The following is a 23,964-nucleotide window of genomic DNA, read 5'->3' on the forward strand; positions in this document are numbered from 1 at the left end:
ATTTTCAAGCTCATTTTCATTTTACGGTAACACTGCTAGGGTTCCTAATTGGAGAAAGGATCATTCTAAAGTTTAATATTGCAACTTTCACCATCGGGCCTCCTTTTAAATTTTGCTTCAAGTGGAAGGAAAAAGATATGAGAAATCACAAATATTCCTACATACCAAAATTATTTTGTAAAATGCAGAAATGGTAAGCTTCCTATGAACTCAGCAAGGCTTCCAGCAGAGAAGAGGGTGGTTTTATAAATTTGCACCTCCATTCGATGAAAACTATCTGGATTGGAGCCCTTTAGAATGTGGAAGGAAGATATGTGAAGAATTTTATGTTAAACAGAGTCTTAAACTGATATGTAAATAGTGTATATGTCAGGATGCTTCTGAAATGCTTTTCCAATTTTGAATTTTTCAAGTTCAAATTCTGAATTTTTCAGGTTCAAAAAGTACCCTTCCAGATCACCCAGCCTGTTGGGAGTTTAAACTGCACTTACTCTAAGTTTGTCGAGTCCTTCAAACCAAAGCAAGAATTGAATAGCCACACTGTATGCATCTAGACCTAATGTGAAATAAATCATTCCAAGACAAACTTTAAAGGTAATATCACTCTTTTTATTGTTCTGCCTGAGCCCTAACTATGGCATGACATTTGCTAATCCAGAAGTTCATCATGGAGCTAGTAATCCCAGTGTCACCTGCAGATCATTGGATGCACTTTTTACCCTTGAAAACATTTTCTTGTATTCTATTGTTTGCTCTGAAAACACGGGCTTTAAAGCACCAAAGAAAACATATTCTGTCTCATCATCCAGGAGTTCTCCAGGACACGCGTACAGTGTTGCAGAAATGATGGACTGTAGGCCAGACAGTTCCAACTCCGAGCCCATCCCCTCAAGGAAAGCACTTGGAAGTTCATCTGCAGAAATTCCTATTTCTAACTGCAGCAAATTCATTTTTTCATGGCAGGGCAGTTGTGACCGGCAGGGGAGCTGTCCTCTGCCACGGTGAGTGGCCCTAGGCTTTCTTCCCAGCTGGGCCCTCGAGACCACAAGAGCAAACACCTGGGCCAAGCACGCTTCTGCAGGAGCGCAGCACAGATGCGCAGCTGTGCTCTGAGAAGCTGCCGAAGCTGAATTTCTTCTAAGTGATCCTCTCAAATACCACAGCACTTTGCTGCCACTGAGAAGCAACAGGTCAATCTCATTCAAGTCATTTTCCATTTCCAATGATAACTCGTTTTGTGAATTTCCATTCCCATCGACCGCAGCCTTAATCATCCGGGAAGGCATATCTGAAGGCATAGGGCTCTCCTTCCGGGTTCTTTGATTAGGCCCACGGAAGCGTGTGTCCACGTCATCTCCTCCCCCTGTCGCTGCTGCGACCACGTGGCTGCCGGGCACCCCTCTTCCACGCCTTGGGGTTTGTGTTCTTTGATGCAGGGAGCCTGAGGACACACCTGTCACAGCTGGAGGAAGGCTTTCAGTGGATCTCCATATGAACCTGCAGGTGGACGCTGAGCATCGTGGAAGCCACGATGTAGAGGTAGGGGAAGTTGAGGCGCAGCCGCCAGGCCAGGGCGAAGAAGATGAGCAGCGTGCGCGTCAGCCCCTTGCAGCAGACCCCATAGGAGCGGGCGGCGGCCGAGCGCGAGAGCCGGACAGCCGGGCCCGACAGAGCCGCCGCCACGGAGAGACGGCGCCCGCCGCCCGCCCGCAGCCCTCCGCGCGCGTCGCCCCGGGCCCCCGCCCCGCCCGCCGCCCGCCCGCAGCCCTCCGCGCGCGTCGCCCCGGGCCCCCGCCCCGGCCGCTGGCCCGCGCTCGGCGCCGAGGGAGCGAGGCAGCGGCGGCGAGGCCGGCGGGGGCGGGCCGCGGGCAGGGCAGCTCCGCGCGTCACGCCGGGGAAGCGTCTCGGCGCCGCCCCGTACATTCTTTGATACTCCTTCCCCCAAGAGAAGGCGCTTCGTTACCCTCACCTGGGGTTAGAACTGGACACAGTCACTCTCTTCTAACAACGAATATGTTAGAAGTGATGGGATGCCACTTTTGAGAGGGTTATAGAAAGACTGGTTCTTCTGCCTGGGCTTCTCTCTCTGTCTCTCTCTGTCTCTCTGTCTCTGTCTCTCTGTCTTCTATCTCTCTCTCTCTCTCTCTCTCACGGCTGGCTCTAGGGGAAGCCAGCTGACACCATGTGAGTAGCCCTATGGAAAATGTCCACTTGGGGAGAAACAGGCCTCCTACCAACAGCCACATGGGTGAGCTTGGAAGCAGATCCTCCAGCCCTGGTCAAGCCTGGGACCACCACAGCCCTGGCCAACAGCTCGACAACCCCATGAGAGACCCTGGGCAGGAACCACCCTACTCAGCCAATCCCAAATTCCAGATCCTCAGGAAATGTGAGCTCCTTCCTCCATCCCTCTATGTAAACAAGTCTACCCACAGAGATCCAGTAATAATGATGGTGAAATCGCAGAGATCCAGTAATAATGATGGTGAAATCGTAGGTGCTCTGTTCTTTATGCTGAAGAACCCTGGAATCCTCCCAAATACCCTCTGAGAGTTATTTCTATTTTACACATGGGGAAACTGAGGTACAGAAAAGTGAAGCAAATTCCTGAGGTCACACAGCAGCTAACTGCTGAGTTGGGACCCCGAACAGAGCAGTCTGGCTTGAGTCCACCCTCTTACCCTCTCCAATACATGCTCTTTCACTCACGGGGCTCACTGGTTCCCAGCCCAATAGGGACCCAGAGCTGGGAAGCTGTTTGCTGAGCCGCCCAGCTGGAAGGTGGAGGCGTCCTGACGCCAGTCCAGGGGCTTGGCCCCTGTCAGCTTGCCAGGCTGCTCTGACAGATACCAGACAATGGGTTGGCTTAGACGACAAGAATGTATTGGCTCACAGTTAGAGGCTAGAAGCCCCAGATCGAGATGTCAGCAGGGCCAAGCATTTTCCCGGCATCGGTCACAAGCAGGTGCTCTCCCATGGCCATCCCTCTCTCCTCTCTGGCTTCTTCTGACTTTGGGTTTCTACTGACTGTGTCTGAATTTCCTCTCTTGCTAAGTCCACTGAGCATACAGGTTCAGACCTGTGCTGATTCACTTTGGGCCACAGTGTAAATAATAATATCGTCCGAAGGTCCTGTTTACTGATGGGCTCACTCCCACAGGAACTTGGATTAAGATTTGAATATGTTCTTTTGTGGGGACATGAGTCAATCCTCAACACTCATGCTCTGTCCCAACCTGGGGAAAGTCCCCGGGCTTACGGCCTGGCAGTGTCAATTATGTACTTGTGGACAACTTTGAAGCCTTTTGGGAATGTCAGTACTATTAGAATGAGGCCCTCACATGCCCCCACTTCTTGCTGTGCTCCCCCAGCGCAGCTCGCAGGGCCTCTGATGCTCTGCAGCTCAGCTCTCCAAGCCCCACTAGGGCCATTGGCTCTGCCCAGTAGGGCTTCCTCAATCTGTCGTGCTTTCCCCCACATGGGTCCCCTCCTATTTTTTACCAGGCTGCTGTGGTTCTTTCCATGTTTCCAAGGCCCCTGGTCACCAGAGTTTTGATCCGGAAATTTGATGCCAGAGCCACCTTGGCATCTCTTCTTGGCTGTCTCCAGGTTCTTCAAACTGATCATACCCTAATAAAAATCCTCCCATGTTTCTACATAAGTCTGTCCCACCCGACCCCAGACTTTCCTATCTCACTAAATGGTACCTCTTCTTCCCCAGCTATTCTAGCCAAGAACCTATGAGTCATACCCTACCCTACACCCAGCATGGGAGGGGTATCTCCCTCCTCTACATCTCCAGAATCTGCCCTCTCCTTTCCATCTCTACTGCTCTCATTCTAGTCCCAGCTGGCTTCTGTAGCAATGACCTCTTGGCTGTCTCCGTGTTTCCAAGCCTGCCCCACGCCTGGCAATTTCCTACATTTTCTACCTGAATACTCCTTAAGAATATGCCACTTCATGTCCCTCACCTGTCTGGATAACCAGTGCCTTGAGAATTAAACCCCTGTCCTTCTTGTGGTCCAAAGGCCCTGAGGGGTCTGGCCCCTCACCATGTCCCCAGCTGGGATGCCAGTGCATGCAGATTCCAGTGTGACATCACATAGGAGCAGCATTCTCCCTGGAGAAGGCCAGGAGAGGGGCTCCAGTGCCCTGGGGTAGTGCAGCAGAAAAGCGTCTTTGTTACCACCAGGCTGGCTCCCCGAGGTCAGCCCCTTGGCACCAGTTCTAATTCCCTTTACAAACAGCCTGGAGTCAGCTGCTCTGCCATGGACAAAAGAACCAAAGAAAATGTCCTGTCTCAGGTTTCCAGTTTGATTCAATCATGGATGAATTAACCTTTGGTTATATTCATTTTTCTGGTCATACAAGCCTTCCTTGGTCCTACATGGTGGAGCTGACCCTCCTCTGACTCACCCCAGTTCCCTTCCCACCCCCATCATGTTACAGATCAAGGTGGGGGGGGAGGCGGCTTCTCTGCTTGATGGGCTCAAATGACCAATTCCTGAGACACTGGGGTTTCAAAGAGTTTATTGCTAAGTGCAAAGCAGGAGATCAGATGGCCTATTGGCCTAAAATCTGTTTCCCTGAGTCTAAGGAGTTCAAGGTTTTCATGGATTTAAACAAGGAGGGGTGGGATTGTTACCATTACAATAACAAACATGTAAAGGAGTGGAGCTGAGCTAAAATAAAGAGTATAAACAAAGAATGGAACTAAGTTCAAATAATATTATAATAAAAAGTATAAACAACTATACCATGTAAAGGAGTGAAACTAAGCTAAAATAACCATTACAATAGCAAGTATAAATAGTTGCAATCCCCACTTATTATTAGTATTATTTTTAAAAGCAAGCGTCAACACATTTTATTTTATTTATTAATTTTTTTTAAGGAGGGACTGGGGATCACACCTGGACCTCATACATGCAAAACAAGTGTTCAACTCCTTATATTTTGCTCATACCTCAGTCTTGAGAGATTTGGCGTGATGACTCACTCTGGCTGCATCAGGCTGAGTTGGGATGTAGATATTATGGGGCGGAAGAATGGAACCGGTTTGCTTGGAGCTGAAGCTGTTCACTGGGTTCCTGGTTGTCACCTTGGAGTGACTGGAACCTCTTGGTCTCAGCACTCAACCAGCATGGGAATAATCAAGAGGCCCTATTGAAAAATAACTTAACAAGCAACTTGAAATGGTTTAAGAAGGAGTAGAAAGATCATGATTAGGGGACTTACAAGTAAATATAACTATGTCACATCGGGGAAATAGCTTTACATAGATCCCCAGATATTGTTGCCAGATTTTCTCTAGATTCTTGGCTATGTTACAAAAAATAATTTAAGAACATACCGGTTTAATTAAATCAGTAGTTAATTAAGGAAATGAGAGAAGAGAAAGAAAAAGGAGAAAATAACAAAAATGGGTCCCAGGTATACTTGTGTGTTGGTCCAGGCAGAGTGAGAAAGGGCAAAAACAGGGCAAAAAAGGATCAATTTAGTCTCTGTGCTGGCTTTTAAAACCATTAATTACTCTGCCCCTTTGCTAATGGCAGGGGAGGCATTCCAGTTTTTTGCTGTTTTGATTGGTTACCCCACCTGTCAATTGTCTGGTGGGGGTGGCAGGGGGGTGGGGAGGGCAATGACAAGTCCCCTTGAGACTATCTGGAGCTTTTCCTTGATCCCAGACAAAATTCCATTCCAAATGAGGAATTCTCATGAGGTTCTTCCAGTAGCAATCTTGTGGGGTCTTTCCCTGAGGTAGGGTTCCTTCGGTCATGTGTTTCACAGCCATGGTTTTCTGCTAGGCCCAGATTTGTCTTTTTATTTCCTAAACTAGCCTGCTTCTATAGGGTCTGGAATGTGAATTTTATGTAGCCATATGGCTTGTTTATGGTGGCTGGATGCTCCTAGGGTTTTCAGGAACATCGTTGCTTGAGACTTTGTATACTATGGCAGTTTGCAGTATCTGGTTGAGACCTGCAAAAGAACAACCTCTAGGATGACCTCCCAACTCTTATTTGAAAATCTCTTAACCATCGACTCTTTGTTTTGTTTTCTTTCTTTTCCCCCTTTTGATCAAGCATTGCTAATCCCATGGTGCCAGGGAGGCTCACACCTGGAAGTCATGTCTCATGGTGCCAGTGAGACTTACCCCTGGAATCATGTCCCATGCAGGGGGAAAGTAGTGAGTTTATTTGAAGAGCTTAGCTTAGAGAGAGGCCACATCTGAACAACAAATTGGTTTTCAGAGAGTGACTCTTAGGAATTAATTACAATTGTGCTTAGTTTCACCATTACAGAAATATTTCATAAGTGCAAGCCTTAAGATTGAGGGCTGGGCCTATTTGCGTATTTCCTTTTATTAGGCAGGGTTCATATATTTCAGAGTTTATTTTCATAGGTCTCCCTGTTATAAGTTTAAATGGGGATATTTTTTTTTTTCTATAAAGGAGTAGATCTTAGATTTAGACTTCAAATTTCCTTGATTACAGTTTCAATAAATTGAAATAAATACCCCTATTGCTTGAGAGAATAGTAGGAATTCCCCAGGGGAAGTTTAATAGTTCCATGTTTTCCTTCCCCAGTCTTTCAAGGGACCTTGCAAATACCTTTTCATTTTATGCCCCAAAGACTCTGAAATGTACCAGGGTATTACATCAACCTGTACAGAATATCAAGATCTCATCCCCTAGTCTAGGTTCCATGTCAAATAAAGCTGAATTAGGTTGTCCAAATAAACTGACCAGACAGGCTAAATCAGACAGTGTCCATAGAAAATTTAAATTTTGGACAAAATAAACCTCTTTTCCTTTGGTCTCACATAGAAATTAAAGCCCTAAGATACAGACAATATCATCCTTTACCCTGTATTCTGATTCACTTTAGTCCTAAGCAGATCAGCCCCATTCAGATCCCCAATTACAGTCTAATTCTTTTTCCAACTTCTTTAACAGTTGTTTTATGGAGTAAAGCTGGTACTTCAGTACTTCCAGAGCTGGAGAACCCCAGCTCTGAGTCTCATGTGTTACACCGATGCCCAAAGCTCCAAGTCCTATGCCCAAGGAGCAATGTACCTCAAAATTTAGAAGTAACAGCAAAAGCCCAGTGTGGCAGTTTGGTATTCTTTATGAATTCTAAAACTAGATATTGGATTGTGTCTGGTCTCAATCAAACTGGTCTGTTCCTCTGAGTATATTAGATGCTATTAGTTTCAGAGGTTTCACTTTTACTTTGTTTAGTCAAGATGAGGGCTTTTATGTGATAACATCATTATGGCAACTTGGTTTGAGTCCTTCTCCAACCCCCCACCCTTTTGTGGGCTATAGAAACAGATGCTCAATCAAAGACAGGGAAGTAAATGCACAGAGAAGAAGAACACAGAGAGTTTAGTTTTGGATGCTAGAGCCCCGGAGAGAGAACTGAGCCATTTGCGTGATAGTTTATAGCTGGCCTCTGGAGCAGAACGGTTGAACCCAGAAAGATGAGCCCAGGGAAGAAAGACGAGACTTACACCAGCCTTCAGCTGAGATTGGAAGAAGCTTGGATCATGGAGTATTAAGAGGAAGAGGAAGGCTGAACCCTCACAGAGGGTTGCTCCAACACATGGCAACAGACTTTGGTGAGGGAAGCAACTTACTCTTTATGGCCTTGTGACTGTAAGCTTCTGCCCCTAATAAATACCCTTTATAAAAGCCAACAGATTTCTGGTACTTTGCATCAGCACCTTGTTGGCTGACTAATACACCCAGCAATAAATGTGGCTGCTGCAAGAGCTTACAATCTAGGCCCTAATTCCCTTACGAGCATTTTCCAAATGAAATTATTTCCAGAAATAACACACATTTTACAATGAATTTATGTTGAGGCCATCAACCACAGACCATAGCAGTTTTGTCCCGTCTCACCTTTACACCAGAGTTATGCTGATTAACAGGTAGAACAGAATTTATCATGCAGATCAGTATCAAGCCATAACACAGACAGTGAGAACATGGTCAAGTCTTTGGGAATTTTCTACAATATCTAAATATATGAATAACATTCCACCATACAATTTTAACCAACAAAAGTTTAAAAAGTCCCTTTTAATTGTTACAACTCTTCCCAAGCAATTAATAATATAGTAAATGAAATTATTTTTAGCACCTCATTTTTTTTTAAATATGTCTTTATGGTTGCTGAGTCGTTTTTAATCTAGTTTTTATTTTATTATTTATTTATTTATTTATTTTTATTTCTCTCCCTTCCCCCCCTCCACCCCAGTTATCTGCTCTCGGTGTCTATTCACCGTGTGTTCTTCTGTGTCTGCCTCTATTCTTGTCAGCGGCTCCAGGAATCTGTGTCTCTTTTTGTTCCGTCATCTTGCTGTGTCAGCTCTCCGTGTGTGCGGCACCATTCCTGGGCAGGCTGCACTTTTCTTTCGCGCTGGGCAGCTCTCCTTATGGGGCGCACTCCTTGCACGTGGGGCTCCCCTACGTGGGGGACACCCCTGCGTGGCACGGCATTCCTTGCGTGCATCAGCACTGCACGTGGGCCACCTCCACACAGGTCAAGGAGGCCCGGGGTTTGAACCGTGGACCTCCCATGTGGTAGGCAGACATCCTATCCACTGGGCCAAGTCCGCTTCCCAGCACCTCATTTTTTACAAGGTGAAAGACAAATCCTTTCAACAAATTGAAATAAAAAGATATCTTTTGCAGAGTGGGTATAGCTCGGTGGTTGAGCGCCTGCTTCTCATGTATGAGGTCCCTGGTTCAACCCCTGGTTCAATCCCCAGTACCTAAAACAAAAAAGATATCCTTTAGGGTTTGATTTTTGGAAAGAAAAATGTCAAAAGTTGGCAGGTTTGAACATTATGTTAAAGAGAAAAAGGGGTCATGGGGAAACAATATTCGGTTCTCTATTTAACAAAGTGACCCAATAACAATTATACAAGGTCCACATAACATCAATAAGGATATTATTCTGGTGTGATGTAGAAACTTTGTCTTCTAGACAGTACGCTCAGATGGTTAAGAAAATTTTTTATAACCTTTCATTGAGAGAAGACCAATAATCTGAGAAAATTTCATTATTTTAACCAAGAGAAAAATAAACTCCAGTTTTGAATAAATATACAGTTTGATACAAAAACTCTTAAAAATATAAACAAGCTTACCACATTTTAGTCAGCATTGACTATGACAAACAAAAGTCACTTCCACCAACCGTCTATACCTTTCCATGTCCATTAAGGTCCTGTCCTACATATTTCTACCTCTCATTCCATGAAAACTTGTCATTTTACCTTAGGACAAAACTACACTCTTTTCTTTAACAAAGCATATTCTGCATACTTTATATACCTGCATACTTTAAGTTACCAAAAAATTCTTTGAGCTGTCTTTACACATCCTACAAAACAATTATTTTAAAAATAAAGTTTGTGAAAATAATAACAAATTAACTAAACACAAACTTACATTTTTAATTATCTTAAAGATCTAATATATAATGCTCGTTTGTAGTTCACAGGGGATCGTGTAACAGCCTGAAGTCCTTTTGTGAATCCCAAAGGATTATGTTCTTAAACTAATCTATTCCTGTGTGTGTGATGTCCTTGGATTGCACTAGATTCACTTTTTTTTTCTTAATTTCTTTCCCCTTCCATGCCCCCCCACCCAGTTGTCTGCTCTCTGTGTCCATCTGCTGTGTGTTCTTCTATGTCTGCTTGTATTCTTGTCAGCAGCACTTGGAATCTGTGTCTCGTATTTTTGTTGTGTTATCTTGTTGCATCAGCTCTCTGTGTGTGTGGCGCCATTCCTGGGCAGGCTGCACTTTTTTTGCATTGGACGCCTCTCCTTATGAGGCGCACTCCTTGTGCGTGTGGGGGGCGTGTGGGGCTCCCCTACGCGGGAGACACCTGTGTGTGGCAGGGCACTCCTTGTGCGCATCAGCACTGCACACAGGCCAGCTCATCACATGGGTCAGGAGGCCCTGGGTTTGAACCTTGGACCTCTCATGTGGTAGGTGGAAGCCCTATTGGTTGGGCCACATCTGCTTCCCATCGATTCACTTTAGATCACTTAATTAGATTGCTTTTGATTAGACTATGTCGGTGAGGCATGACTCAGATTGAGTTTCTGCCCTCTTGCTGAGTCTTATATAAATGAAGACAGAGAGAGACACAGACAGAAAGAAAGCTGCCATTTTAATCCCGCCATTTGAGAGAAGACTCAAGGATGGCTGGCAGCCAAAGCTTAAGCACAAATCCCCCCAGAGGCTGGGCCCACGGAGCTGCTCACAGCTGAAGAGAGAAGCTGTGTTCCTGATAGCCAATAGCTGAATTCGGGAAGAAAGCAGAGCAGCCAAGACTGAGTAGAGGCCCAGAAAGAGACAAGCCCTGTGCCTGGTTGCCCACAGCTGATCTCTGGGAGATGGTAGATTCTGGAGGGGAAGGGAGGGACCTCGGCAGAGATTAGCCACCATCTTTGACACGTGGCAGGACACCAGGATCTCCAGGAGCTGACTGGAGAGAGAGCAACTCTGATAGTACTTTGATTTGAACCTCTATACAAAGATGTTTCAGTTTTAACAAATTAAGCCCTTTCAAGCTAACAGGCTTAGTGATAAAATTGTGTTTAGTAGAGGTACACTTGTGAATAAGGAGGGTGGGCGGATATCGATGTTCTAACAGCAACCCAAAGCTTTTGCTAAACATGCTGTACATACATTTTGCGTTTATTTGGAAAGGAATGCAAAGATGAAGGGCTGTTTTGTGTATTTTTTTTTAAGATTTATTTTTTATTTCTCTCCCCTTCCCCCCAGTTGTCTTCTCTCTGTGTCCTTTCGCTGTGTGTTCTTCTGTGTCCGCTTGTATTCTTGTCAGCGGCACCCAGAATCTGTGTCTTGTTTTGTTGTGTCATCTTGCTGCGTCAGCTCCCTGTGTGTGCGGCACCATTCCTAGGCAGGCTGCACTTTTTTCACACTGGGTGGCTCTCCTTACGGGAGGTACTTCTTGTGTGTGGGGCTCCCCTATGCGGGGGACATCCCTGCGTGGCATGGCACTCCTTGCACGCATCAGCACTGTGTGTGTGGGCCAGCTCATCACATGGGTCAGGAGGCCCTGGGTTTGAATCTTGGACCTCCTATGTGGTAGGTGGATGCCCTATCCATTGGGCCAAATCCACTTCCCTGTTTTGTATATTTCTATAGCTTCTTTGGTTACTTTTTGGAAATTGATTTACAAAAGAATAAACCAAGAATTGATTGGGTACATCATTTCGAGAAGTCCCCTTTCCTCCATATTTAGCCAGTTTATACATTAAATGATTCTTCCCTCAAATGAGTATTATGGGGCAAGAGAAGATTAGAGTTTTAAGATATAGGCAGTTGAGTTTCTTAAGGGCCCTTTTTCAATATCTGGAACAATCTATAACAAAAGAGACTTATTTAACCAGTTGACAATGACTGTTTATATTAAAAGAAAACTGGCATGCCTACCAATATTTAATCTTTTATGATTGTCTTTTTATAATATTTTATATTCTCAACAGGGTGTTTTACCTGTAAAATATGAGATTATTGAAGCAGAATGACAGTCTTAAAGAGTGCCAAGTGGGGTGTTTCCTTTGAAACAGCCCTTCCCCCACAGTGGTCTGTCCTGGTTTATTCATCCAAGATAAGGGGCTTAGTCTGCCCAGCTTTAAACAAGGCATACAAAGGTTGATCCATTAAAACAAACAAATAAACCCCCTAGGAATCTAGGTTTTACAATATCCTGCAAGGTGAAGAAAGTATTTTTCATTGATGGTATTGGTCTTGGGAGGAGGGAATGTTATAATGTCTTGAATTCAGTTAAAATCTAGAAGACCCTGGGAGTGAGAGGGAAAGAGTGTGGCTGGTGGGTTTGGAATTGTGCTTAAAAGAGGGTGGAGTTTAAATTTTATTTCTTTGACTGAAAGGACAGGAATATGTATGGAATTACTTCTTAACCTGGTCTGTTGAATTTAATTTTAAGGGTTTCAAATGAGGGCTGTTGGGTTTAAGACAGATAAGGTGGCCCTAGAACTGATTAGAGCCTGTATGCCCTCATTCTAAATGTTTCCACTTATCAGATCTATTTCTTCTGAAGATGTGACCCGACAATTGGAAGTCTCTGCCATTTCCTGAGGCCGCACTAGCATTCACATTATAAAGAACATTAAAGGGACTTCTGTTTTCAGAAATTTTAGAGAGCTTCTTTTCTCATGTCCAGGTTGTTTACAATAATCGCAAGTACAGAAGCCCTGAACCTTGGTGCCTGGGAGGTTGTTTTGAGCTTATATAGCTGCTATTTTTAGCTTGCAAGGCTTTCTTTTCCCTGTTTCCTTCCCCCTCTCCCAAATAGTTTTGTCTATCTAGATTTTGGCATGACCTTCACCAGCAGTACTGTAATTTGGCAAAAGTCTGAGTATCCAGGCTCACAAGCTTGAAATGAGTTCAGAGAGCACTGAAAGCTCAGCTTCCCCAATTTCTAGGACTACAGGAGTGAGTCAAGTTAGTGTAGGGAAAGGGAAGACTTGGGTCACAGCTGAGGCCAGCAGACAACATGGCCGGCAGAGAGCATGGCCGTCAGACAACATGGCTGACAGACAACATGGCCGACAGACAACATGGCTGACAGACAACATGGCTGACAGACAACATGGCCGACAGGCAACATGGCCGACAGAAAGTATGCCCAGTGGACAGCATGGCTAAGAAACTACATAGCCATGAAGCCCCACCTGGAAACCTCCTGAGGGATCCTGCAAGATCCTGGCCATCAGAATCTCATCTGGAATGAGAGCTGTTCAGGGTCAAGGGATAGCCCCAGTTACCCTCAAAAGGCCCCACTATTGGCCCCCTGAGAAATCACAGGTGGGGCAACCAATCAGAATAGCAAACAGCTGGAGCCCTGCCCCAACATTGTAAAGGAGGAGGAAGAAGACTTTTAAAAGCCCTGACCTGGGGTGCCACACCCATGCCTCAATCTGCAGCACACCTGCAGTCCATGCCTTGGACTATGTACTTTTCTCATTTTCTTGTTTCTTAATAAACTCTTTACTTCCTTGCATACCCTATGGTGTGTCCTCAAATTCTTTTATGCAACATAAGCCAAGAACCTAGAAGCCCAGAACCCAGAGCCATCTGCTAACATTATTTGGTGAAGCAGGCAGGAGACAGAGAGACAAGTGCTCTCTGACCCTGCCAAGGACCAGTGAGTTTAGTCAAAGCCTGTCTGTTCCCTCTTGCTTTATTAGCAAGGCCCTGAGATTCTCACCATAGGCCATACTGGGAAGTTTGCTCTTTACTCAGCCCCTGGGAGGCCCTGAAGTTCCTCTTAATCCATGACCTCTGGGGTCCCTGAGGCTGTTTGCCTGTAAGCCGCAGATCAGTCTCTGCTGCTTATTGCCTTTTTTTTTTTATTTTAGGAGATACCGGGGATTGAACCAAGGACCTCATACATGGGAAGCAGGTGCTCTACCACTGAGCTATATCTGTTCCCCCCTTATTGTCTTTTTAAACAGATTTATTTATTTACTTATTTATCTTATTTTCTGCTGGCTGCGGCATCTGTTGGTTGTGGCAGTTGCCGTGTCTGCTGGTTGCAGTGGTTGTGGCATCTGCTGGTTGTGGTGTCTGCTGGTCACAGCATCTGCTCATTGTGGCATCTACTGGTTGCAGCATCTGCTCATCTGTTCATTGTGGTGTCTGCTCATTGTGGCAGTTGCAGCATCTGCTGGTTGTGGCATCTGTTCATCTTTAAGAGATTCCAGGAACCAAACCTGGGACCTCCCATGTGGGAGGCGGGCACCCAGCTGCTTGGGCCACATCCACTCCTTTAATTGTCTTTATTTATTTATTTTGTTTGTTTGTTTATTTATTTATCAATCTCCCTGTCCCTGCCCCAGTTGTCTGTTCTTTGTGTCTATTTGTTGCATATTCTTCTTTGTCCTCTTCTGTTGTTGTCAGCAGCATGGAAATCTGTGTTTCTTTTTGTTGCGTCATCTTGCTGTGTCAGCTCTCCGTGTGTGTGGTGCCATTCCTGGGCAGGCTGAACTTTCTTTCACACTGGGCGGCTCTCCTTATGGGGTGCTCTCCTTGTGCGTGGGGCTCCCCTACGCAGGGGGCACCCCAGAGTGGCATGGCACTCCTTGTGCGCATCAGCACTGCACATGGGCCAGCTCCACACGGGTCAAGGAGGCCTGGGGTTTGAACTGTGGACCTCCCATGTGGTAGACAGATGCCCTAACCCCTGGGCCAAGTCCGCTTCCCTAATTGTCTTTTAATGTTGGGTTTAACTGTGGAATTTTTCCCTTGGGAGTGGCCATGAATTGAGCTCACTTGTGGCCATTTCCTAAGACCTCTGCAAATGTAGGCCAAAAGAAAGATCCCTAGTAGGAAATCCTGGCTTGGAAGCCAAGGTATGGGAACTAGACTAGATGTCTCCAAGACTTCGAAGGCTCTCAGGACACCTAGAGACATAAGGCTCCTGAACCCTGGAACTTGGGGACAGTGAGCAGGGCTCCTGACCTCCAGGATGCAGGTTTGGAGAACAATCTGTTCAATTAGGTCTAGCGGTGGGAAGCCGCCCATACTGACAAACATATTTATTCTCCCCTAGGATAATAGGTGGCTTCTAATTGGGACAACCCACCTACTGATGGTCTAAAAAGAAAGAGGCTGATCTTTTCCTGCCATACCACATGGCTGCAGTATTGCCGAGTGGGCTCTGTATGGGACTCTGAGTTCCTGTTCAACCTATGTGAGAGAAAAGGAGAGGCTAGACAGATCTGAGGGCCAGAGACCATGTGATCATGTTTCCGCAAAGGCACGAGGAAATGCACTACCAAACAGGTCAGTTATAAACGCAGGGAAATTACTCAGAGACAGGACCTAGAAACCCAGCTGTCTGTATCGGACATCCATAGAAAGCAGGAGAAACCTTCCCTGGGCCCCAAAACTTCCACTAACTTTCTTTTAGAAACAGCCTTCTAAGTTTTCAACAATTGAGACCATGTCACTAAGATGTAGCAGGTAAGGAGGGGTGAACACAGGACCTAGGACAGACTCACCTTTTAACTGCTGCTGGTAAAGGCAACAGTCACCTCAGGGTTACCCAAATCCAGGCTCCACATCAGTAGGAACCTGGCCCCAAGCTGCCTTGCCATGCAGACTGCTGGAGCCTTGCCTCAGGGAAGGATGGAAGGGGCCTGAAGCCACTCATGAACCATCAACCAGGAGGACTTGAGTGACCCTTGACATGGTAGGTAAGATGGTTAATTTCTTAGTTAATGTTGGAGCCAATTACTTGGTCCTAATGAAGCAGGCTAGTAAGATAGGGAATTAATAGATGGATCTGGAACCTGGCAGGAAGTCCACGTGGACATCAGCAACCCCAAGATGGCTGCTGGAAGACCCTCCCCAAGAGTCTGCCATTCAGAAAAAGACTTGTTCCAGAAGCCAGGAGAAGCCTGAATATTCCCTAAGGACTTTATCATTGGGCCCTCTTGGGAGATTGATGGGGGAAATAAGCAATCAAAACAGTAAACAGCTGGAATTCCTCCCCTGCCATTAGCAAAGGGGTGGGATAATTAACAGTTCAAAAGCCAGGCACAAGGCCTGAAGGAGCTCTCTTGCTCTCTCCTGTGCTCTCTTACCTCTGGGCCCAGATTCCACCCGCCTTGAGTCACCACGCAAGTAAAACCTGGGCATTAATAACCTATAATAGGAAATTGTAGCCTGTGAATCAGCCCTCTTTATCACTTTTCAGCCCCTTCCTCGATACCTGGAACCCCTACTCTGTTATTTTCTTCCACTTCTCTTCCTTCCCTACCTGAATAAACTGGCCTAGCTCACCCAGCATGCTCCTGAAATTCATTTCTGCAGCATAGCCAAGAACCTAAACAAAATCCGGTAACGCTAACCTGTACTCTGGACCTCTCTAAACTTGGTTGTGCCTGATGAGGGGAATGAATGGGGACTCAAGGTCTAGGCCATTTACTAAACCTCCCCCACCTCCGGCCCGTGACTTAAAGGTTCCTGGCTATTCCTAGCCCCTGCCGATTGCCTTGTAACACTCCAGTCTTTCCAGTGAAAAGCCTAGCAGCACTTTACCCTTTGTGGAAGGGATGCAACCCCCAGAGCAGCCCCGATTCATGTCTCATCAGGAGCAGAGCTTCTCTGGACCCCTTAGTATGGACTTAGCAACTTTCTAGGGATTTTTATGGAGCAACAAAGCTGGAGGGTCCTGCACAAGGTTTCTGCAATGGACAGACACTGGGAGGTTTGTGTTTAGGTGATTCTAAAGGGAGATCTTTCCCTGAGCTAAGCCAAATGTGTGAAATTCATTCTGTTCTGATCTGTGCTTACTTTAACTTTGCCAGCCTGCTCATGCCTAGGAACTCATAAATAATATTTGGGGTTTACCTGTTACAAATTAGATAACCGTGGAAGCTAACCTAAAATTAAGTCTTTAAATGTCAATACTATCTTGCAATTGAATTTGACGTATAAAATAAATTGCATGGAATTAATTCAACTGCTGGAAATGTGGAAAAACTTAGCAAAATTAATATTAATAATAAAAATAGTTTTCGTTGCTTAGTTCATGAACAAAAACGTCCAATTTGTTTTTAAGGTGAAAACTTACTAGAAACTGTAACTAAGAGTTAAGATCATTATATAGATGCCTTTATATTATAAAACAGCAGAAGGATAATATCTGAAATTGCTGTAACTGGGTGGATTTAGTCCAGAACCTACTACTGTGATGATAATCTTAGACTAATTTATCTTTGTTTATGGTGACTTCAGGTCTGCCACACCCTTGCTTATGCTTGCTGTAGTAACGGTAATTATGAACTAAACTTACCTTTGATTATGGTTATTTTGAGAGCTGTTGTGATGGGAACTGCTCTGTTCCTCCATTTGTAGCATCACAATTTCTGCTCCCCTGTGGCTCCGGGAAGGCAGATTTGGGACACCCCTGTCTCCTGTCCTTTCATTGGTGTCCTTGACCCTGCTTTCTCTTGTAACTTCAGGTGTGGAATAGATTGCTGCCGGGTGGGATTCTCAACCCCTGGGGTTGGACATCCACTCTTCTAGTTCAGCAGCCAAGGACTGGACAGCTGGGGCCTCCCACCTGGAGTTCTCATGTTCCTAAAAGCAGCAAGATGTGAGAAAAAACAGGTTTCCTTGAGACTTCAATGACCTCAGTGAGTATATACTGGAATTAGGAGAAAAGCAAAGCTCTGAAGTAAAGGAAAATATTGTAAATTGTATATTAAAACATTGGGAACAATAACTAAAGAACGAATTCTTTTGCAAAACTGCATGGTCACGGTGCAAATTAGAAATAGTCTTCAAATAAATATTTTGACTATAATGTTATTTTAGAGTTAAACTTATTTTGTAAGAGAATAAAGATTCTTAAAACTTTATTCAAATTATTAAAATTAAATAAACACTTATCTACTAGGCCATGGAATTAAGGATCAGTTTGCTCTGTAATTCCCTAATCGAAGCCTTGTAACTGCTTTAAAATAAGGGTGGTTAGTAATCCTATTGCCAAATTTCACTTATTAAAGGAAAAGTCCTTGAAAGCTTAGGAAAGATCTTTTCTAAATTATAATTAAAATAAATTAAACAATTATAATATATTCCAGAACCTAGTATTCAGTATACTTCCTTTCTTTTTACTAGGTACTGGGGGCTGGGGATTGAACCCAGGACCTCGTGTGTCAGAAGCCAGTGCTCAACCACTGAGCCACATCAGCTTCCCTGAGTTGATTTTTTTTCATATGTTTTGTTTGTTGTTTGTTTTTGTTTTTCTCAGGACATACTGGGACCAAAACCTGGAACCTCCCATGTGGAAGGTGGGCGCTCAACTACTTGAGCCACATTCAATCCCTTGGATATGATATGCTTTTAAAGTTATTCACAATTTTAGAACTTTGTTAAAGAAAAGAGGTGTTAGCCTCCTGTAAAGGAAGGAAAAAGAACATTCCCTGCATAAAGTATAATGGTTTCAATTTTATTTGGCTTCGGTGTTATTTCCCTAGGTTTATAGAATGCTAATTTAATAAATTAGCATTAAATCTTTAAGATGGTGAAAACTGTAAGTTCATGTTTAATGAAATTAAGATAAAGTAAATTTCACTGGTTGCTAACTATAATTTATCTTATTTAAAGGTAAGGAAACTTCTAGTTAATTATAAGGAGTTTATAATAGCAACTTCTAAACTGAAGCATTTAAATGGGTAATTCCAGGAAGCCATTATTAATTAGAAACCTAAATTGATATTAGTAACAAAAGTAACTTCATAATAGGGAAACCTGTCAGAGGCCATGTCTATCTGCATATTAAAGTGATGATAAGGAAAGATAAACTTGATTCCTTTGGGAATCTTAGATTTTCAAAAAGTAATAGAGAAAGTAGCCTTTCCTGTATTGCTAAAGTAAATACCTGTTGTTAATGTAATTGTGGTAAAAGTAAAGTACTGAAGATGGTTAAGTTTGTTTGATATGTTATACGTCGCACTGGAAGTATTTAGAAAGTGTATGGAAATTAAAAGAGATAGACTTCAGTATCATCAGACTCTCTCATGCATTCAAGCCAGGCCCAAATACCCTGCATGGTGCCTCTCCAATTGAGTTATTGTCTAGGTTGGTCACTGACCCCTAAAACAACAAAAGTATCCACTACAACTCTGAACTTGCTCCTGAAGTGGATGGAGAGTATGTTGTGGTTTCAGAATACTGCAGCAGCTGGCAATGACTCAGTATGGCCAGAGGTACAGAGGACATTGCTTCCAGACTGACTGGTTTCACAGTGCCAAAGGGTGCTATGCATCAGGCCAGTGAAACACTAGAGCCTTACTTTCCTAGTCTCTCTCTGGGGTCAACAGTGCTCCAGCATGCTGACTGTGTGAAGGACATACCAAGTGGAGAAATAATGACCAGAGTAATGTGAGTTGAACTTAAGCCAACACAATTGGCATTATGACCTGCACACATGAAGAGAGAACATGTATGGTGCTGCATACCTGGAGCTTAGATCTATTAACTGCAGCTCAAAGAGGAACTTGTGCATTAACTAGTATTAAGTACTGTACCTATATGCCTATAATTATGATGACATCTTTTTTATTTCTAGATCATATGCAGAGGGATATTAAATATGCTAAAAGTCTCAATAAACTTAATTCATTTTCTAAGTAATTAATGAATATCCCTATAATACAAAAGAATGGCTCTCTTAAGTGCTATCTTTATTTGCTTGCCGTGTCCCTGTCTTGTTGTTGCCTATATGGTCTTTGTCAGTTTATGTCTAGGGCAGTACCTCTCTTCATACCTCTCCCTAGCTGTCCTGGGCATAATGACCACCATGGGAATTAGGGTTGGCAGTTTATACCAAACCCAGCGGGTCTACCACAAGCTCTCCCTCAAGTTAACCAATAGCATAAAAGAACTCAAGGAAGAAAGCTGTTTCCCGTTAACTTTGCGAGGATGCAGCCTCTGAAGGCACCTGGCCTTTCTTACTCTCATGGTCTAGTATGTCATGGCTGGCCCCTTTTGTGGGCCTGCCTACCACCATCTTCTTTATCCTTTTAAGTAGGAACATGTATCTTAAATTATAAGTTTATTTTGTATAGAATCAATGTCTTATCAGTTATGTGGGGGTTTCATCCAGTTCCAACCAGGGTGCCAGACCTGTCTTCCCTCAAATGCAACAAAATAGCTACAGGGCTTTACACATTGTCAGACAGGGCCCACTCCCCTAAGCAGTGGGAGGTAGCTACAGAAGAATGACCATTGCCATTCAGTGCCCCCTGAAGAATAAGGGTGTAAACTCTCCGAGAGGATTGTTGAGGCAGGTTAGTATAGGGAAAGGGAAGACTGGGATCACAGCTGAGGTCAGCAGACAACACGGCCAACAGACATCTTTGGCTGGAGACAACATGGCCAACAGACCACATAGATATAAGACCCTGTCCTGAAACCACCTGAAGGATCCACTGAGATCCTGGCCATGAGAATCTCATTTGGAATAGGAATCCCATTCAGGGTCAAGGGAAAGCCCCAGATACCCTCAGAAGGCCTCGCCATTGGCCCCTTGAGAAATGACAGGTAGGGCAACCAATCAGAACAACAAACAGGGAAATGGACTTGGCCCAATGGATAGGGTGCCCACCTACCACATAGGAGGTTCACAGTTCAAACCCCAGGCCTCCTTGATGCATGTGGAGCTGGCCCATGTGCAGTGCTGATGCACACGAGGAGTGCTGTGCCATGCAGGGGTGTCCCCCACGTAGCGGAGCCCCACGCACAAGGAGTGCGCCCCGTAAGGAGAGCCGCCCAGCGCGAAAGAAAGTGCAGCCTGCCCAGGAATGGCACAGCACACACGGAGAGAGAGCTGACACAAGGTGATGCAACAAAAAGAAACACAGACTCCCAGTGCCGCTGATAAGGATAGAAGTGGTCGCAGAAGAACGCACAGTGAATGGACACAGAGAGCAGACAACTGGGGGGTGGGCGGGTGGGAGAGAAATAAATAAATAAATCTTTAAAAGAAAAAAAGAACAACAAACAGCTGGGCCCCACCCCAACATTATGAAGGGGAGGAGGAAAGACTTTAAAAAGCCCTGACTTGGGGCTCCACAATTGCTGCTGCTTTTTTTTTTAAGATTTATTTATTTATTTTATTTATTTCTTTCCCCTTCCCCTGCTTCCCCCCAGTTGTCTGCTCTCTGTGTCCATTCACTGTGTGTTCTTCTGTGACCACTTCTATCCTTATCAGTGGCATCAGGAATCTGTGTTTCTTTTTGTTGCATCATCTTGTTGTGTCAGCTCTCTGTGTGTGCGATGCCATTCTTGGGCAGGCTGCACTTTCTTTTGTGCTGGGCGGCTCTCCTAATGGGGCACACTCCTTGCGCGTGGGGCTCCCCTATGCGGGGGACACCCCTGCGTGGCAGGGCAGTCCTTGCGCATATCAGCACTGCGCATCGGCCAGGTCCACACGGGTCAAGGAGGCCCAGAGTTTGAACTGTTGACCTCCCATGTGGTAGGCGGATGCCCTATCAATTGGGTCAAGTCTGCTTCCCCACAGTTGCTTCTTATTCTGCAGCATGCCATGGTCCATGCCTCAGACTATATACTTTTCTCATTTTCTTGTTTCTTAAACTCTTTACTCCCTTGCCTATCATATGGTGTGTCTGAAATTCTTTTATGCAACGTAAGCCAAGAACCTAGAAACCCAGAATCCAAAGTCATCCACTAACAAGAGTACCATTTTATATATAAGCACTCATTTATCTTTAAGAAATTTGAATAGAGCTCTCCTAAGAATTTTTGTTAATTTGACATTACCATCCAGATGTAGGAAATTATACTCTGAATAGATAGTCATAAATAGAAAGGTAGACTGCAAACAAACAATAAAACAATGCAGAAACATAAAAATATAAAACACACTAATTTGAACCATAATTTTTCACTTTTTTCTCATATGACTTGCAATTAAGAGATCATGTATATACTGTATTAATGGAACAATTCTTTCTCTGGATTTTAGTTTAAGTGACTGAGAGAGACAAAGGACTGAATGAATATATTATTTCATCCCATTTCTGCTTTCTTTTGAAGAACAAATTTAATTGTAATACATTATTCTTTTCTATAGAACCATTTTCAGGACATTTCTCTCCTGAGTCTAAATCTTATTAAGGCCAGACTGTATTACAGAAATAAACCATTTTTGTTTTTTCATAAGCTCACAACTAAAAGCATTCCAGTATTTCAAAATATAACCCCAAAGGCTACATTCAGGAATGTATTAAAATTAGAATTTCCCACTTTAAAGTGTTTCAGTAATTAGTCACCATTTAGGAACAAATAAGCATTACAAATGTATTCACACACCAATTAACAATTAGACACTAAACACTTAATTGTATCTGTAGTGGATAACACATCAATTAACAATTAAATGGACACTAAACACTTCCTTGATTCCATTAAATTCCAATTAATTGTTGGATTACCTATATTTCAGGAATATACTTAGTTGACAAACTCAGGTCAGGGCCTTGAACCCTGTAGAGAATGGTACTCAGAAAACAGAAATGTGTAGAGGTCAGAGCAAGGGACATCATTCTGGAAGCAGGACCAAGAGCCCCAAAACCCAGGTCCAAGGACCTTGAATCCCCAGACTAACTTCCTGATCCACTTTTACCTTGGTGACTGTGGCAGTTGGAGATTATCTATGAAGCCCCTAAAGAGAAATTTTGTTTATTCCTCTAGGTATGATACTCTTTGATTTTATTACATTCATCTGAGATGTCTTTGATTAAATTATGTTAAGATTAGGGCTTTGATTTGACCAGTAGGGTAGGACTTTGGTTGCGTCCCCGCCCCCTTGTTGGGCTGATCTAAATGGACACACACTCAAGAAGACACACAGAAGAAGACACAATAAAGAGAGAGAACCCCATAGATGCCAGAGGAGAGAAGGTTCCAACAGTTAAAGCCCGGGAGACATGAGCCATTCACCTGATAGTTTGCAGCTGAAGAGAACAGAGCAGCTGAGCAGCTGATAAAGCCTAGAAAGAAACAAGTCCTATGCCAGACTGATATAGGAAGCCCTGAGAGTCAAGCCCTATGCCGGCCTCCAGCTGAGACTGGAGGAAGCTGGGCCCATGGAGCCTTAAGAGGAAGACAGGAAAGACCAGGCCGAGACTGCCCACCATCTTGCATCAACATGTGGCCACTGGCTTTGGTGAGAAAACAGCATGAGTTGGACTCTTAGGGTCTTGTACTTACGCTTTTACCCCAAATAAATACCCTTTTAAAAGCCAACAGATTTCTGGTACATTGCATCAGTACCCCTTTGGCTGACTACTACAGAGACCCACTCATCCAGTCAGATATCCAGACCTGGCACTGGAAACGGTTTCTCCCTGTGAAGCTTTAAAGCATTGAGGAGTCTGGGACACAAGCAGGGCAGGAGACAACCCAGTCGCCAAGCCTCTAGACAACAGGGTTAGTGGCGGCACAAGGCTTGATGACTGTGCTTACCTATCCTGTTGGGGCTCCAGAACTTCAGGCAGTCAGACTCCTTGTTCCTTATGGATTTTAGGTCCCATCAGAGTTGCCAGATTATTACTGATCAAAATGGGGGTTTCTCTGCCCAATGTGTTCAAATGACCAATTACTGAGACACTAGGATTTCAAACAGAGAGTTTATCACTAAGCACTAAGCAGGAGATCAGATGGCCTATCTGCCAAAAATCTCTCTCCCCCCCAAACTAACTAACTAACTAACTAACTAACTAACTAAAAATAATAAACAATGCAAGTTATTGGTGGTAGGGTGAGATCTTATATATGTTTGTACGATGTTGTATGTTTGTTTTTTAAGTTCGCAACTATTATACATTTATTGTTTATGTATGTTTATGTATGAGTGGTATATTTCAATTTAAAAAAAGTTAAAAAATAAAGATAAAATTTGTCTCCCTGAGTCAAAGGAGTTTAGGGTTTTGATGGATTCAAATACAGAGAGGTGGAGTTGTTACCAGTGCAATAACAAGTATCATGCAAAGGAGTGGAGCTAAGCTAAAATAACCATTACAAAAAAGTATAAACAAAGAATGGAGTTAAGTTCAAATAACCATTACAATAACAAGTATAAACAACTATAATGCTGTGTGGAGCTAAGCTAGAACTAAGCCCAAATAACCATTAGGATAGCAAGTGTAAACACTTGTCAGCAGTGACAATCACAGAACACAGCCTTCAGTCTGCCATCCTAGAGATTTCTCCACTTGCGTTGTCTCCACTGTGAAGTCTGTTGGCTTCTGCCAGCTGTGATGGCTGCCTCTCACTCATCCCTGTTCCTTACAGATAGGGCTACCAGTTTTAGCCAACAAAACAACCTCAAAATTCAAGGCACATCCT

At 44.1% G+C, this 23,964-nt stretch overlaps 2 long non-coding RNA genes across 2 annotated transcripts; one reads left to right on the forward strand and one right to left on the reverse strand.

The window, feature by feature from the left end:
* The first annotated feature begins 1,307 nt into the window (after positions 1 to 1,307).
* LOC111763553 (uncharacterized) lies at positions 1,308 to 18,517 on the forward strand. The gene is made up of 3 exons (XR_009184465.1): positions 1,308 to 1,539; positions 17,049 to 17,222; positions 17,843 to 18,517. It is a non-coding gene; the product is annotated as an uncharacterized lncRNA (long non-coding RNA).
* LOC139438630 (uncharacterized) lies at positions 8,663 to 23,240 on the reverse strand. Its single transcript, XR_011648266.1, has 3 exons — positions 23,083 to 23,240; positions 16,880 to 17,166; positions 8,663 to 8,782 (listed from the first exon to the last, which is right to left on the reverse strand). It is a non-coding gene; the product is annotated as an uncharacterized lncRNA (long non-coding RNA).
* Between the last annotated feature and the right edge of the window lie 724 nt (positions 23,241 to 23,964).

The sequence above is a fragment of the Dasypus novemcinctus genome, chromosome 3 (genome assembly GCF_030445035.2).
Source record: "Dasypus novemcinctus isolate mDasNov1 chromosome 3, mDasNov1.1.hap2, whole genome shotgun sequence".
NCBI lineage: Eukaryota > Metazoa > Chordata > Mammalia > Cingulata > Dasypodidae > Dasypus > Dasypus novemcinctus.